Source organism: Haemaphysalis longicornis, unplaced genomic scaffold, assembly GCF_048455015.1.
Source record: "Haemaphysalis longicornis isolate Haplotype H1 unplaced genomic scaffold, Haemaphysalis longicornis Haplotype H1 scaffold_10, whole genome shotgun sequence".
In the NCBI taxonomy this organism is placed as follows: domain Eukaryota; kingdom Metazoa; phylum Arthropoda; class Arachnida; order Ixodida; family Ixodidae; genus Haemaphysalis; species Haemaphysalis longicornis.
The window spans coordinates 78,132,921-78,151,855 of record NW_027526204.1 but is presented as its reverse complement, the minus strand read 5'-3'; positions in this window follow the sequence as shown (position 1 = coordinate 78,151,855).

Below are 18,935 nucleotides of genomic sequence, written 5' to 3'. Positions count from 1 at the left end.
AAAATGCTGGCAGTGCCGCACTGCGCAATTCAGACTGGACTCCCAAGGAGAAGAAAAAATTGCGCCCACCTCTCCGCGAGGGGAACCCTGTGTAGATGCGACGGATCGTGGTGTTCACATGATGTTTTCGTTGGATTTATTCTGAAATCGCGTGAAACGTGTTGGGACCGCGTATGATTATTATGTTTTATTGTTATTATTATGTTTTATTGGCCAATCTTGGTAAATCTCTCTAAGTGGTATGCTTTGGGCTTCGCTGTCGGAACGACCTTTACTCAATCATTGTTGCTGTAAGTGGGAACTTCTTTTCTTTTATTGCAAGTGTTAATTATTGCCCCATCATGCGGTGTATCAGTAGCTTCTTGACGTAGTTTGAATGAGTCAATGATATAAGGCGCGTTCGTAGCATTTGACTCTGTCTCGGTTTTGTGGTGCAGTGGGAAGAGCACCATGTACCTCGCATTCCGCACGGGGTCATGGGATCGAAACCGGGCGCAGCTATTATTTTTTTTATAGTGTAGGCGGAGGGGTGTGGACGGACAACAACGCCGTATGGAGGACAAGGCGAGTGAATGAGAGGCAGTCGCATGTAAAACTGCATTTTACACATCCCCGGCGTTCATGCCGCCATGGCTGCTCATTAATTCATCGACTCAACTACCATGACCCGTCTTAATTTGTCCAGCTGTCGTTAATCAATATCAATAACAAACACCCATGCATTCTGTGATCAGATATATACCATTGGTAAAGGTCACACATATGCTAAATGCCCGAAGGTGCACCTTTCGATTCGTGAGCTGTGCCTGTCTAAATGTATGGTAGATTAAAACCTTAATGTGCTACTTATTATCCCTACACCTCCTCCTCTCCGCCTAGCAGAAACATCATGGCATTTAGAATTTATGATGAAGCGTTTGGGTTTTCCGCACGAGCGAGAAACCTACTTCTGTGCTCTGTAGTCATCAAGCGACGGGACATATCTGCCACATGCTGGTTATTGGCTTCTTTTCTTTCCGCACTTATCATCGCATATGTGTAACAAACAATTTTGCTTTGCTGGTGCTTGGAAAACAAGCTCATACGGTAAGTGCATATACTATTCCTATGCTGGCCGCCCGTGTATACACCAACCCACTTCATGCAGAAACAAAGCAAATAGCCTTAAAACCGGCCCAGGGAACCAGTATGTAGCATCGACTGAAAAAGAAAGCATCACGGCAGTCTCCTGGATACAACCGAGTACAGAAACGTATGTTGAAACTGAAAATAAAAAAAAAGACCCACTGAAAAAGAAACTTTTATTACAAGCAAAACGACAAACGCACTTATTATATACACGAGGAATGCCTAGGCCACGAAAACCGCAGCGTGACATCCTAAACAAATGCAACGAATGGCTTGTCTATATTGTGAGCCCCAGTGAATAAATTTCAGCACCTGTCTTTATTCATGGTTGCGTTGCATTTATTTACTATAAGTGTGTCCTCTTCGTCTTTTTACCGCATTGTTTCATCATGAGTAGATCATCTCATAAACGTGAGGCCCTTTGTGATCACCATCGTAGTTCGGGGGCTCTTCTAGAGATTCGGGCCACTGCTCGTCGAATAAGTGCCCTCTCGCCTTTAACCAAGACAGCTGGCCCGAGGCCTTCAATGTGTATTTTATACGCGGCCTGTGAAATGTACACGAATTTATTCAAGCGTATTCTTGCTATCATTGCAAAGAATTTGATCGCCGGTGAACATTGTTCTTTAGACCTACGAAATCATATTCGTAGCCATGACTTTTCTTATACTAAAGCACCCCTTAATATTTTGATGGGCTGAGCTGAAAACGTCTGTTGCAGTATTATCTTTGCACCTTACTCAAAAGGCTAATGCCAAAATAAAAATGTCGCTTGGACCCAAGGGAAAATTTATATGATCAGCTCGATGTGGTACAATGTGGAAGAAGAAGAGATAAAGGAGTCAGAGGCACTGGGCAGTCATTACTCGCGATTCATCCCTTTTCCAGCAAAAGCTACAGCTACGCGGCTGAGGCGAGATGTACGCCCATGCTGCAGACCCTTACGGCTATGGCCGCGATTACTGCACGGTTACGCAGGCTTCAGGGGAACCTATGGTGCAGCCAACCTCGCGCCAACCCACCACTCCTCCGACATTGAATCCGAAAAAAGGGTAGGGTGGAAAGACACACTTTCATTTGACTCTTGCTATGGGAAGACGCCGTCTTGAAATTACGCACGGCATTTTTTTTTGGATCACACGGGCTTCAGTCCGTTTAATCAAAACACATGCACCTGGAAGTCAGTGAAGTGGACATTACGTGTAAGGCAAAAATGCAGTGTCCAGTGTGCCCTACGACAACGTTAAAACTTTAAGACCATGCTGGCAGAGGGCCGAGCGTCTGACGTTGTAGTTTAGAGGTTTCTTCTTACCTTCCTGATACGAAAGGTTGTGTTTCGACTCCAGCTTTCCTCAGTTACGGTTTTGCAATTCGGGGTTTAATATAAGTTAATTGCTTAGGTTAAATCACGGTGTTTTAAATGAGTGCTTTGTGTTTGTTAGATTATGTTAGCTTACGTTACTTTACGTTAGGGAGAATAAAGTTCTGACAGACGCGGGAGGTTTTCGGAAAATCCCGTTGGAAGTCGCATTAGTGAAGCGCTTATAGTTCTGTCAGAATGTGCCCTAGACAGAGCTTTCCAGAAAAGGCGTATTTTGAGTGTTCAACTAAGCACGTTGCCCCAGCGTATTCCTGCCTTGTATTGATATGATGCGCCGTTCTTTTTGCACAGGCCGAAGCTTGTCTACATCTGTTCGTTGTCGTTGATGTGCGTCTTCCTGACGATAGCAGCGTACTCTTTCATGCACATCTACGAGATGAACATGGAGGTCACAGACACCAGCCGATCTGAATCTTCGGGTACGAAGCGGCGCATGATGGAAAGCACTTCTGAGGTGGTGCACACGGCCCGACAGAACAACAAGTTTGGACGAGGAGAGGAAGAAAAAACTGCTGTGCCAGGACATTACCAGTGAGTGAGTTGGGAAAATGCCGCATCGTATGGTTTGTTATTTAATATTGTCACATCCACCTAGCCTTGCAACTAGGTGGATATGACAGCATTTCGTGTCGTATCAAAGAAGCAAGTTTAACATTCCAGAAATTGTTTTTCGATGCAGGGTACTGAGGACCGTGGAGCCACCGATGGTATTGAGTGTCTTGTCGGAAATGTAGGCCTGCACAATAGCATGTTTTCTTCGAATGTCGTGGGTCTCAGGGGGCAGGGCAATGGCGCAATTATAGGCGAATGTTTAAAGGTGTTCTTCTATCCTTATTTTTTGGGGTACGATGAATTAGGTGTCTGCAAATCTCTCTAGCCCGAAGTTCCTGGAACCATTAAACCAGAGTACCACTTCTTGGCACAGCAGTCAGAATACGCATTGAGTGGTCGTGGTATTTTCGTGAGTATGGTTAGGAGAAGCCAATGAAATGATTTATAAGGTCGTAAGGATATCTGTTGAAATTGCCTTGTTCATGACTCACGTAAATGTACTACGGGACTCGGGAATTGCACCGAAATATCCAACCAAGCTTCCTTATGGCTGAAGCCTGGAATATCCGAGGCAGCCTGGAATGGCCGCGAATTGACAGACACCAAAGCTAATGTGTTTGAAAGAAGGCTAAACAGTATAACGTGTGCATTACTTTAGTGATACATACAGCATGGTTGAGAAAAAACCTCATAATTAATAGTCTTTTACAGATTTTTTATCTGGCGCGAGTGATTTAGAAACCCTCAGAAGAACGTTTCAGAATATTTTGGTCAAATATACCCTTTCGAATCGCTGACCAGTTTGCAGCTATCTACGCTTCTTTAAGAAGCGTAACGTCCCATACAAGCGATTTAAACCTAGTGCATGGACTTCAAGTTTGCCCAGGCATTTATAAAAAATAACCAGTGAAGGTCCCAGTGAGCGAAATTAGCGTCGTCTGGCATTCGTGGTAGAAAACGCCTTCTTCTGGGCCTTATACTGCACGTGGCATTGTGCATGACTTGACGTGGAGATGCGGGCGCATATTAAAAAAGTTCGGCTGCGTATCGGCTGACGTAGCTGCAAATGTCGTCTAAAGGCGATAGTCTTCTGCCGCCTCTTCCGCGCAAATGCTTCTCTTTCCGCACACCTCTCGCGCTCTTTCCAGTTTCTTGCGATAAACAGGGTTCTCAAATCACTTCAATTTTGCCGCGTTCCACTGCGCGCGCCATCTGTCGAAATCTCGTTCTTCTTTGGAAAATGGAACACTGCCACTAGCCCTCTTTATGGCTGGAGGACATGTTTTCAACGCGTGTTTTTTTTATTTCCTATCGCAAACGTCATGCATAAGCATACCTGGAAATAAAAGAAGAAAGCAAATACTACTTATCTATTGATATCTTGCCTCAAATATGACTATTATTTTCTTTGTGCTTATGTGCTTATGCTTATGTTGAGAAGCATGAACATTGCACCATATTTAGCTGTTTATAAATGCTTTGCTAAATTTACACGTGCGGTTCAAGAATTCCTACAGGTTTTAGACCGGCCGCTGAATCGAGGTACCGACAGAGAGACAAACACATCACTACTGGTGCGTTTGAGTAACCCGAAAAAGGCTTTAAAATAGCCTTTTTACAGGGCGTTGTAGACTACGAGCTTCATCGTGCCAGTAAGCACAGGCGGTCGTCCCAGTCAGCGTAGCCCAGATGAAAATGAGGGGAAGGCCAAACAACAAAATTCACCATTGTCCTCACCAGCCACAATATACAGCGGCATGGAGGAGCCGCACACAATGCGCAGGAGAGAGATTCCAGCCATTCGAAAGTGTTAACCTGGCAGCATTGCAACGCGCCCCTAGCGGCAAAAGTTCAAAGCCCTTGCTTCACGCGATGGGAAAGAATGCGTCACAGACGTTCAGTGGGAGATTTTTTTCCGGCATTTGCAAACTTTGAGAATTGTGTTGAAACATAATTTCGAGAAACTAGTGATTTTACTAGTAATAGGAATAGCTTCATTGTTATTATTATTCCTGAATATTATCATCAGCCATTGCCTTGCCCCAGGCGTCCTCAAAACAATTATGTAGCCTCCGCTCGCTCATTCACGGTATTTGAATTCTCTCAGCTTGCAGAGGGACGGACCTGGAAGGATGCGACTGGTGAGGCCTAGAATAGGCCACGCCAAAATTCCCCCGCCATTGAACGTGTCCGAGGGTTGGAGGGAACGCAGCAGGAATACTCACGCTCCTAGGAGGGCAACGAGGGCCAGACGCAAGGCAAGGAAGCCCAGGCGCCGACCGTACATCCCTAGGGCCATCTCTCCGAGAATTACGTCTGGATACACTTGGACAGCAGGAATTGTCGTGAATAGTTCCTCGAAACGATCGTCGGCTACCGGTACATTCGTTATACAGGGCTATCTACGTACTTCAGAATCCCTCACTAGGTCTTCCACTGGACGAAGCACTGAGCGAAACGCCTCCACTGCCCACAACAATTCCTCTGTGACTGCTTACATTGACAGTAAGTGGCATCCGATCATGCCTTTTCCCGAGGAAGAACGAATAAGCACCGAAACGGAAAGCCCGCCTGAACAGACCGAAGGAGGCGTCCGTGTGCTGTGGGACTATGAAGGGGGGCGTTAATAAATGCACAAAGGCATAAAAAGTGTTTGCCGTTGATATTGAAATAAACGTACCTTGTGAAAGTTTTGCACAACAACGTCCGGATAGAGATAATTGACGCCCGTTGAAGATCACTGTAAATATTAAAATGGGCGCTAAAAAGACGAAGATGAAGCAGACACATAGAACACATACAGGCGCCAACATCAAACTGCTTATTCAAGAAAACCACACACGCTTACACACAGGCCAAAAGTACAGATGAACTTCAAAATTTCTGCCACTGGTTAACACTTGCTGGTGGCTCACACATAAAATAGTGAGCGCACTTGACATGTTCGGACACACGCGCACAACAGGTACTACCGACACGTAATCAACACGGCTAACGCACACTCTAAACATTGAGATTAGAGACTATCTTTATTGAAAGACAGCTCTTTATCAGTAAGTGCTAGTCACGGCGTGCACTTAGGTATAATGAGCTGTCTTCCATTAAAGATATAATGAGCTGTCTTCCAGTAAAGATAGTCTCTAATCTCAATGTTTAGAGTGTGCGTTACTCTTGTTGATTCCGTGTCGGTAGTGTCAGTTGTGCGCCTGTGTGCTGACTCGCCCCGTTCAATTACTATTTTGTCTGTAAGCCATCAGCGAGCTTTAACCCATCACAGAAATTTTCGATTTCATCTGTACTTTTTGCCTGTGTGTAAGCCAGCGTAGTTTTCTAATAAACAGTTGGAAGTTGGCGCCTGTATGTGTTCAAAAGTGTGTACTTCGTCTTCGTCTCTTTAGCTCCCAGTTTATTCGCTACATTTAGCATGAACCAACAAGCTCAAGTTTTGTTACGGTAAAGGCCGAATGTTGTCGCAAATTGATAACCCTAATTACTTTGTGGTAGTTAGCCCAAACGTAGCTTCGGATAAGCTTGAACGTACGCCTAGGAAAATGTTTGGTAAAGGCGGTATCATTAATGTTAGAAATTCTATAATACGAATGGGGTCGGGGGGTTACAACAGTGGAACCTCGCTGATATTTTCCCCGGAATTATGACAACCCGCTTCTTACAACGGACCACCGCAGTCCCGGCAAACATACATTGAAATCATTGGATTAAAAACCCCGAGGAAATAACACTCCAGGGCATGAGGTCCGCTTCATACGACGGACGCTGGCGCAGATAAACAGACATTTCTCTCATATTTTACACCGCTTCACCCGACCGTTGTTTATTCTGAACTCCCGTTAGACGAGGCTTGATGTGCAAAGTTTGGCGTGGGGGGACACTACAAATTTTAGGTAATAGTTTGGAGCTAGCAACTCCACCCTGAAATGATGTTGTACAAGCCTACGGAATATTCGTAGAAGTTGCTGGCTTTCTCCATTAATACCATGTTGAAATCTCAGATCAGGAGCATTTTTACTTTCTCGGACTTTGGTGCATGATGTCAGGGCAGTCCTGATGTGGCCTTTGGAGCTGTCTGCTGTCTTCAGATCTTTTGTTACGCTTTAGCGTACAGTTGATTTACCATCTCGTTCTTCCATCCGGCCGTCCAACTTTACCAGCGTATGTGAAGATGCTGCCTTTGCCATTAGCACTCTTACCGACGTTGCACACAGGGAATCCCATCTATAATCCACCAAGATTTTGAAAACGCGGAATGGTGTCACTCTGAGAAAACCTAGTGCATATTGTTTACACCACAGTGGAGTAGAGGCCAGTATTTTTGTTATGGGATTGAAATCATTAATTTTAAATAAATCTATAACTCGAGAGGTAAAGTCCTAATCCTTAAAGTGTCAAAGAGGCACTTGTAGGTACCCACGTGAGGAATATAACTGCGGTATTTTTAGCGAAGAACTGGTTGCGGACTCATTCCTATCGACTAATAAAGAAACCCTGGGAAATATAAAAAAATACCACGCAACAGCGCTCCCAAGCGTATCGTCATCGTACACCTTGAAGTGGTAATACAACCTGGTATAACTTACGTTACACTGCTTTTGTCCCGCCTTAATTAATAATTTTGCCTGTTTCAAATACGTCGGCTGTAACAAAATCATTTCAACGACACTCTTCTCCAGGTCTGAAATTTGATACATTCGGTGTGATTCAGCAAAGCCAAAGACGAGGAAAAAGAGGTGGCTACAGCGGCCACCCGCCTTTTCGTTTTTGTACCGTGGCTGATACAGCATGGAGGACTACGGGATGGAAGACCAATCGTACCAAAGCTACTACCCTATGGTAGTGCAGCCGCACTTCCACCTACACACCCAAAGTCGCCCTTCAACCCTTCCTATGCCGCCTACCCCCACAGTACAGCAGTACGGCCAACCGCCATCAAGCCACAGCAACACGTAAGGAGCCTTTGTCATATTCCACGGCCGCGCCCATGCCAGTAAAACCTATTTTTACTCGGAAATAGCTCGAAGCATGTGGAAAGCGTTGGTCTGACGGAAGGAGTGCAGTTACTAACTAGTTCGGCGTGCGGAAATCTATGTTAAAAAGATTCCTAATGCGTATCTTCCTATGTTGTTGTGGTGCTGTATTGCAGTAGAGGGTTTTATAAGAGAATTGGCGTGAGCAAGCTAAATCGTGTCCATAAAAACTCTTGTTTCAGGAGTTGGGTGAAACTCCTAAGAGATTAATGGAGGGGGAAGCTTCGACGACTGAACCAAATAATACACAAAAAGGCGAACGGTATCCGCGAGAGCGTACAGTGTTTAATATCAAACGCTTCTTGATCCCAGGAATACATCTACCGTGGTATTCAAATACGACATAGGGTAACCTTGAAAAGAAAAAGTGGAAATACCCCATGTGGCCGCAAGTGCACACTCTCTGTCTGAACCTAAAGCATAGCAAGATAGATTCTCTTGAATGACATAGTTACGCAAAACTTCATAGTCTGCGTCGTTCCACGGGTAGACCGAGCGAACTCCCAGCTGTCGTTTTTTAGGACCGGACTAGTTATTCCACTTTTATTTTGTCTTTTTACACGAGCAATGAATAAGTTCATCATGATTATGATTACGTTGCGGATGCGAAAATGCAAGCACGTACATAACAGTAAACCACGTTTTCTAGAATTGAAGCTTACTAAACTGCCAGATAAGTCCACTTTTTGACACACAACTGATACCAAATCTAGAAAAGTCTGGTATCAAGACAGTACAAGGGCGGAATGAAATGCAAACATATTTGTCTTGTTTAAGCCTCCAAAATAGAATGAACGTAGCAGCATCTGCGTGTAACAAATGTATACGATGACGTGCTTTTCCTGACGATGCCTTCCTTTCTAATTCCTTCGAAAACAGGCAGAGCATTGCCATATACGTCTGCGCGGTATCGTTCATGTGCATCTTCGTGGTGGCAATGGTTTACACGGCAATCGACATCAAGCGGAAGTATTACGAAACCACCCTGGACGCCACTGCTACCAACCAGTCGCATACCACTCAAAGCACGACAACCAGCACCACAGTGACGAATCGGCCTCTACTGCGGAGGGGTGAATTTGGACGCCGCGAAAGCGAAGATTACGAGTTCGTACCCTACGACTACCAGTGAGTGAATGCAAAATATAGGTCATAAAATCTCCTTCAGATTGAGCTTTCGTTCTTTTGTACTCTTTTTCGAGAGGTTCGGGTTATGCCGGACAGAACACGGTTTTGCAACAACGAATTTCGCTGCCATAGGTTTTGATTTTGAAATGGCTGACTGCGGTGAAATATCTGAGTTTAAAAAAACAGGCTGTGTTTATGAACTAGTTAATCATTACTGGGGCTCGTTCCTCGCAGTACAAATTCATTGTTAATAAATTGAGTGTTCCTATTGACTGGAATCTTAAAATGAGCCTGAATGAAGAAGGTAGCATGTGTGAGCCCTTATTGCCCAAAGTCAATTTGATGACAGCGTCACTCTAAAAGAGACAAATGACACTGGTGAAGATGAAGGGTTTGTATTACGAGCTCTGTTTATTGGATAAGAACGTGCAAATCACGTTTACCCTTCCTTCATCCCTGCCTGAGTCAAAGAAAACAGGGATATTACCTTCATTTTTTACAAATTGTAGCGGTCTCTTTTGTAAATGGGCACGTAAAGAAAAATAAAATGCGTTTTTATGGTGCAGAGATCGTCTCACTAGTGCGGCGATGTAACCGGAGCAGCCTATTATCAGTAAGCGGACGGTTAAAATGTGCTTTTGGCTAACGTTTGCTGTTTGCGCTCTGTTATTTTCAAACAGCTTTGTTGGGGACTTATCTGGACGAAGGCGGGAACCAACGCCAGGCAAGCGGTGGGAGGATGTCTTACCTCGCACGAAGCCAATTTCGAAGAAAATAGAGCCTCCCACAACGACGACGACTCCATCGACACTTGTGACGACTGTAAGCCGTGTGACCATAACACGCACGGAGGAGGGTTCATCATCAAGTGCGGACAATGAGACGACAACCATCTTCAATCAGAGCGATCCATCAAGGGAAATCGTGGTTCGTGCTTTGTTTTCATGGAGGGGATCATTCGGGACAAAACGCATCACACGAGCTTCTATGACTCAGTTTATTGGGCGAAAATATAGCAAAACGACTCCACAATAAGGCTGGCAGGACCCTACGCGATACAGATAAGTGGCGTCCCATTATGTCCGAGATGATTATGTCAGAGAAACATCAACACGGCGAAGCAATGCAACCCATTTGGGTTCATATATACCATTAGTTGTTATCTCATGCCTAATAAACGGTATCTCAAGAGCATTAAATTAAGAGAACTTGCTGTCTGTGTAAATGATCTTTAGTTACGAGAATCTTCTAATGGCATCATTTATAATTTCCACTGAGGTTTGGTTCCTTTGTCGAGCAATGTGTGAGCGAAGTGAGCTTAGTGTTGGTACCTATTCCTTTTAATGCATGATGCATTTCATCAGCCAAACCTACCGAGAAAACGGGTGTCGCAAATCTCTGCGCTGTCCGGCAACATTAGGCAAACACGCCTACCTCCACAACATAAAAAGAAACTTGATGGTCATTTTTTTATTCTTGATCAACCCTTATCCCGATAATTTGTTCCGGTGGACTCAAGGAACCCGGACCAAGGAACTGCAGATCTTCTCTGGTCTGCTTATTGGCGCTGTAAGATCTAGTCGCGAAACACCTGTGGACGCATTTTATACTGATACTTTGACCAGTGGATGTACAGCTCTTTGCGGCAGTACTAAAAAGGCTGCCTTCACGCATGTACCGTAACGAAAGCAATCTTATGGAGACTCTTGAGCCCACATTTTCGAATTTACCTCACCCGTATCTACGCCAAGTGGGTGAACTTGAAGACCAGCTCTGAATTCAACGCACGAAGCTCCTGGAGTCGAGCGGTGATGCCGCATGTGACGAGATTTTTCTCTCAACTAAAAAATCCCATGCGATTTTTAAGTTGCAATAAAATTACTTCCACAGATGATAGAAGGTATGACAAAAGCGTAATGGGGATGTTACCAGCACACGTAATACCCTACTTCCACATACCTTTTAAAGGGATCTTCCGTCGCGATAAAGAACCTCGCATTCGTTTCCGTCTAACTCGTGAGGCTCCGTGCCTCATTCGGCAAGCTCAAGCCTCCTCACTCCCCTACCCTGACACTCTTCATCGCATCTATCGGCGCCCTGGCCATTTTCCTGGGCCACCTGTTCTTCCTACCGATAAATACCTCCGTCTAATGGGACTGCACCCCGCCATCTCTCGCTCCACCCCTTGCCTCCATCACTTCCTGGTTGCTCTGGCTGTCTCCCCCGCCGACAGTAAACATCCAGGCTGCCCAGGAAGCCCTCTAGAAATAAGTGGATCGGATCAGCACAGGCATCCGGTAGTACTACGTGGACCCGGTGAATTTAACTCAAATTAGGACCTGGACTTCGGTCTTGCATAAAATGAATGTTTGTTCTCTCTTTCTCGTCTTCGTTTAAAATTTCTCTTTCGCTTAAAATTCTTTCTCGTTTTCGTTTCGCAAAGAATGCACCCTATCAAATGCCTTTTTAATGATGTTAGGTACGTTAGTGGCAAGCAGTTAACTATGTAATGCATAGCGCATGGTTGTAAGTGTAAGAGCATGGATTTAGTGGTTCGCAGCAATAAATGTGATTGCATTAGGTGCCCATGTTATTTATTTGGGGATACTTGGATGTGATGAGTGCCGTCGCTGCGATTACCGATACAAAACGTGTGTCATTAGGCTTCATTGAGTCCTGCTTCCTTTTCTTCTCAGCATGATCACGATGGCTTGCATGGTGTTTTGAAAAACATTCTTCATGCCGCTATGACAAATTTATTTACTTGCCAAACTTGATAATAAGCCTTTTCGTGTACAATAAATGACTGTACAAGTAAAAAAAAAAAGAAATGGCTCGATATCGAGGCTGAACAATGCCTAAAATGTGAGATGTCCAAATTTCCAACATGAAAATGTTTGTTCCGACCTTGAATACCAGCGTTACGATTGCATGGGACCAAAAACGAAAGCCGGGCGCTGTCGTCTAAGCAAAAAAGAAAAAAAATTGCAGGTATAGAAATAGAACCGTATGTGTGGCTAAATGATAGGCAAGTCGCCTGAAGGGGTCGTTACAGCAAAATGTATTTGCCTTTGCTTAATTTTGTCTGGTTGAACAGCGGGAAAATAAATAAGGTTCGAGTTTTTTTTTAATTTATCTCTTCTGAAATTTAGGAGGCGGCTTTGAAATGCTGCCTTTTCGGCAAATCTGACGCCATCATTAGATACCCTTGGTTGGCAGCGCCACTAGCAGGGATGACATGTTCATAACATTAGAGAGTTAAACGCCCATTGTGTACGTTATTTTCGAAAGCTGTAAACCAGATATTTATTAATTCCCCCTTCATTCCGTTCCGTTAACACTTCTCTCTACACTTTGCAGGCGGCGCGACCGCTGCAGTTGTTGCCTGGTAACCGCTGAAGCAGAATTCGAACCTTCTGACGGTTTGCAAGAGTTTTCCTACTGACGTACACGTCTTTGTGCGGCAGTTTTTTGAAAACATCGCCTTCGTCGTATCAAAAGGCACAAAGCTGCTGAGGCAAAAAAATATGTAAACCCGTATGCGACGCGAACATGCGGCCACCGCGGGCTCCCTTGTGTGGCTGTCAGATACCTTAGCCACTCGATCACAGAACAAAAGAGAAGGCGACGTCAAAAAAGGAGTCAGAAAAGACGCGCCGTAATTGTAGTCCGGTACTATGGTCTTTTTTAATTCATCCTACTGCAGCGAGAGCTATAATCGCCTAATAAGTTTTGAATCCTTCTGCAGTAGGCAAATAACGAGCATATCCAGGTACGAAGATACGTGTACAGAATCGTTTCATGCAAGAAATCAATAGAACGGCGTCATGATGAGACGTGCTGACGCTTCTCCTCGCTTGTTGTTTTCTCCATTGCAATGGCTTAAAAGCTCGTTAGTTTTTATTTTCAACTACTGAAAGTTTATTCGATAAACGTGTTCATGCCGGAAATATTCTATTTAGGCTACGGGGTATTTATCTCTTAAAGTAAGAAAGTTCGTATTTGTGGTCGCGTCATTCCGGTTGCAGACAATCTCACACAGACGTTGGTAAGCTTGAGCAAAAGTATCTACTACGAGAACGACGGTTAGACGGAAACGACACAGTTAAAAATACCGTGTGTATGGTTTGCCAGAGATTGCCCTGTGGCATAAGAGAAAATTTTCAAGCCTGCATAATTGCACCAGTTTCAAGGAAATATTCGATAGGGAATGGTGCTGTGGCCCCCATATCCAACGGTTAATATTTGGGGGTCTCCCAGGATAGAACTTTGTGCCTTGGAGACGTTCCATGCAGATATTTCTAAGAACGAGGCAAGCTAACAACATGTGTTCAACGTCGGGTTCTGATGTAGGAATCACACACAGGGGCAGGTGTCGGCAAATACACCGTGGTAGTGGGAAAGCCAAGCGTGTGGGTGGCTGTTGTGGGGATAGCACCACCAGAACTCGATGCCTCCACAACACTACCGACTCCCAGCGTGCAAGCCCACTGGGGAGGTCAGTTCTACGCGTTGGAAGTAGAACTCACGTTGCGGGACGGAGGTTATCATCTTCCATCAGCAGTTCTTTGGTGCATACTGGAAAAAGTGGTAGTGGCCGTCGGAGTGATCTTTCGTGGCAGGTGTGATGTTATGCACTGCTTCTCGGACAGGCCGCGAATTCACAGCACACGAACAGGGCATGGGTAGGTGTCCATAATCCTGTGACGGCTTTCAGCCAGGCTCGTACACCCGCGCAACGAGACGTAATTCTCGAATCGCCGGTGATGAGTCGGTGGAAAGTTCAAAATTCACCTCACCAGTCAATTTCGATGCAAGAACCTGCAGACAATCGTGAAATGCAGCATGCTAACATGAATGGCATGAATGGGATGAATGGCACCATCCTGCTAACAAGCTAGGTAGAGCACGGAGGGTCTCGTTCACGTAGCTTTGGTTTCTGTCAGGGTAAGAGGAACTTCTCAAGGACGTGGTGACGATGGAGCTACAGAAACACGTAATCGTAAAATTTGCATACAAAATTCGCAATGTTTCGCGCTCTAGTAATCACTTGCGATGGAGCCGCAAATACAAAGAAAAAAAGCGAACACGACCTTGCATGAATGTTTTTGATAAAAATATCACGGGACGCTACACGACTTCACAGTCAATGCACGTAAGTAAAGTTAGCTGCCACAAAAAGGATATAATTGTACTTGGAGATAAAGAAAAATGCCTAGTCAGTCACAACGTGCCAATGTGAGAGAAACAAATACTTCAAGATCGACGGGGAAGGAAGGCGGTGCTTGTGACTGGCCAGTGAGGCATTTACAGCAACTTTCAGGTGAAGTGCCCAGGAAGCCTCGCTGCAATACACGTACCGACTACCAGATGGGGCTTCTACAAACCCAGACTTAAAAACATCTGTGCAAAGTGAAGGCCCACATTTTAGGGCGCATCCTTTTTTGCTCGTTAGTGGGCTGAGCCGCGTCGCCGTCGTCGTCACCCAGCAAACGATGGCCGAACCGAACGAGTGAAAGAAAAAGCGACTGATCAAAGAAAGGAAAGGAGGAGAGTGTCGCTAAGATTGGAGGGGACGCTGGTTCACTATGGTGGCGCAAGCCAGCGCTCTCCTAAAGTGTGCGGTGGATGAGGGTATTGTGCATCATGCTATGCCAGCACGAGGCGCTCGACGGCGCGACACTTGGTAAAAACGCGAGGGGGCCGTGCGCGCGACTGTGGTGTGAGTTCGCTTAAGAAGAAGGTTGCGGTCCCTTCATGAGACACACATCACAACGCCGACACAGAGGCTCATTCATCATCGCTGCCGTTGAGAGAACTCACGACTCAGTTCTGCCTCACCGTACTGGTACTGCGCCCAAATATCGCATTAGTGAGTATCATAATGGCCAGTCAATTTTTGAAACCTGAAATGCAAGCGCTGCTCACTGTTGTCTAAGCATGTGATATCAAAATTGGAAGATATAGGAGGAGCTCTGACCCCGCATTTTCCATCGAACGTTTAACAGCGAAGCTGTTTTGCAAATTGTAATTTTTTGGGTCAGCAGTTCATCATATGAAGAAATCGCCGAGGCCGCGCAGCTTAGTGCGGGCGTCGTGGTGACCGCCGGGCAGTTAACAAAACCAAGAAAATGTCAAGCGCTTGTGTGTGCATGCGTCGCCGTGAACGCCTAGTGTCCCCGCCGCACGTTTGTCATGCCAAGCATGCTCACTTAAGGAGAGTAGCCAGGATTGGCCAAAAAAAACTCTAGTGTTCGCCCTAACCTTAGCAACACTTGCTCGGAACAAGAAAAGACGTCATAGCGTACGCCCTTCCAAGGTGATGTCTTTATGTATTTATATTTCTCACCTATAAAAATGAAAGAAGCTTACACTAATACCAGCAATGATGGAGTAAAGGCTCTTCGTGATGGCCGTGAGAAAATGTTGCGTACAGCTTCGCTACATTGGTCTCACGAGTTAATGTGAGCTTCCTTCATTCCTTTTTTGTTTCTTATAGTTCTGCTGCTTTATTGCAGGTTTCTATAAAACAGGTTATGACGCATAGAACCTCAGGCACGCAAAGTTTCGGAACGCCCTCAAAGAGGTACAACAATGTCATAGGTTTAGTTGTCAATGACGCGCGGCAGATGTTTGCTGCTAGACTTTACAAATAAATGTAACCGTTGTAGGCTTTCTGAATGACGTATTTTTCTTGCAACACGAAAGAAGCCATAAGGTCTTTTTTCTGTATGCAGGATGCGCATATCTCGAAAAATATCCTTGTAACGCCATTTTGTCTTTATGAATAAAATCAATGTGAAGCGAACAATATTGCACAGGGTAATTGACATGGCTATCTCAGAAACGAAGTAATGTTCAATGTTTTGTTGATTGCCTTTTTAATTGCCCCAAGAATGTGCGTGCTGATTCTAGCCTTTCCACTTTCCAGAAAAGCAATAACTATCTTTAATATTTTATTTCTGTTCACAGTGAGCAAAATATAAACGTCCCCAGCTTTCTATAGCACACCTTTGATCTGAAGGTGGCTGTAAGTAGGTCCTGAGCGTTAGGGCATAGATATTACGCATAGGGTTAAGTCACGGGCACTGCAGAGCATTAGTGAGTGATATTTTCTTGGTAGGAAAGCATGGCTTATGAAAATCAGGTCAGAAAGACACAAATCAAGTGCCAGGTAAATGACATAACCCGCTGCGTTCTGCTGTATACCAAGCCGACATTTGCTGCGGAATGGTGATTTTCTTGCGCTCACAAAAATGCCACAGTTGAAGGAAGTGTGCAGAGCATAGTTGTTCACGTGAGCTAGTACAATGACGCATTAATGTACATGCGAAGAAGTGCCGGGGACGTTTGTACACCGTCAACATCGCTAAAGGAACGCAGTTCCTTGGCATTTGATAAAATATTACTGAATGAGTGTTCGCCGACAGATCGTGCTCAGCTCTTGATACACTTGCCAACAGCTGTCGTTCTTCAGTTCGTTTCTCGTTGAGGCTCATCCTTGCATTAAGTAACAAATAATTCTAATGAAAAAGGGGCCATAGTGTGTGTGCTGGAAATTTGAGATTGTTCAATAACTCCTGAAATATGTAGAGGGAAATATTTTGGGAGGCTTGCGCCCTGGGATACATAAAAACAGGCTAATGATACTCATGATACTGGCAACACAAATTTTATTTCAATAGCGCAGATAAAAGCCTATAGGCTTGCAAGCTGAATAATGTAAAACAATGTTAAATTCGTATCAAGGCATATTATGCTTGCCAAAGAAAGATTGCGCTCCCTGAAATCATCGGCATGCTTTACGTGGTCAATCTCTTAACCTTCAGCTTCAAGTAGCGCCGAAGAACAAGAAGAAACGCCACAATCACAGGCATCTTTAGGTAAGCTGCACTCGAATTTTTTCTTCCAATAACGCGGGTTGCTTGAAGGAATTGAATTTTGATTCACTTGGAAGGTCTAAGAAATACTCAGTAATTTACGTGTTTAAATGCCCTTTTCTATATAGACCTTTGTTCGTTTTTGTGGTCGGCCGCATGGCACATGTCATATAGAGGTTATGACATGAGGCCACCTTCACAGCGCTGTGTTAAAAGGTGTAAAAATGACTTGTATCTTCCTACGTTTACTGAAACGCCAATGGTTCAAAACGGATGGACTCCATAATCTGCCGCCTTCCGCTTGCTGTATTGGTAATTGCCGATGCCAACGGTTTCTGTTTCTCCTGTGCAAAACTGATTGCTTAGGCAGGGGGGTTACAAATCCACGCTCCTATGTGATATGCGGTGGGAACGAAAGTTATGGGACGTGAAAAGTGTTCAATGCCCCTTGCCTTCATTGAAGGCGCCAACACGAGAGTGCGAGCACGCAGGCACATACACGCACGCGCCACAAACACGCACACACAGACACGCAGATAAACAAAACATCTATTTCATGGGATGGTGCTGCACCCTATGCGAATCAAGATGACTCGTGTTACTACCATTTCTAACGGCATTAAAATTTCAGTGTGCACTGAAGTAATTTCAGTGGAGCTGACTGAGGGAACTGAACGTGATATGGCCAAAATCTGATTAATCGCACGAAATTCAACAAATTTGCTAGGAAACAAAAGTACGTGTATTCATCAGAAAATGCAAAGTTGAATAAAAAAAAACTTGATATGTCTGTCAGCTTGACACCACCAGCTGCTCAAAGCAGGCAGTGTGGCAGCTGACAAAACCATGAATGTACCTATTTGTATGGTTACATTGCCTTGTTTCGTTCCTAGCCATAAGAGTCAGATGTAGGCGTTAGGCGTTGCAATTCTTATTTTTATTTTATATATTCTACTTAAACAGCATAATAGCTTGGACCCTTAATGACATGCTGACACAAACAATGGTTAAAATAATGCCACGAGTCAATAGGGAAGTATTGTTAAAGTTATTGTTTCGAAGTCCAAGCAGTGCTGGGTCCGTAGTGGCAGCGGTGTTCCAGCTGTGTATCGTCCTAACCTCGTTTTGACATTCTAGTACCAAGTGCGTGTTGTGCGTAGCACAATACAGATGAACGACGACGTGGGACGCGACGCGTCAAGAAAAAAGCCAAGCTCCAGTGGCTTGGGCGGAGATTCAGCAGCCACTACGAGCGAACCGAGGCCGGACCCGGCACTAGCATAGAAGATATCGCATGTCCGCGCTGAAGTTCCGGCAACCTATCCAGCTGAGGCCAACATAGAGAGCGACTTTCAGCGGCAGGACCAGTAACTCGTGTACACTTGCCGCTTCTGCCTGGGCACCGACAATCAATTGAGCATGGTTACGCCTTGCAACTGCAAAGGTACGCTCTCACAGGGCGAACGCTTTTCTTCATTTAACGGCAGTGTAATGAGGAGAAAGGCAAAAACACGAAAATTAGTACAAGGAAAAAAGAGAGGACAGCGAGCCAAAACGTCTAGTCCTGTCTACCACAAACATTCTAGTGTGCAAAGCGATAACGATACCAATAAGAGACGAAACAGGTGACACGTGAATTAAAACACGTACGAAGCCTATAATACTACTCTTGTAAATTGGCCTATTATAGAGCATCTCTTTGTATATACTACGCACCGCGGCGGCTCATTGACCAAGGCGTTGTGCTGCTGAGCACGAGGTCGCGGGTTCGATTCCCGGCCATGGCGGCCGCTTTTTTGATTGAGGCGGAAAGCAAAAAATTGG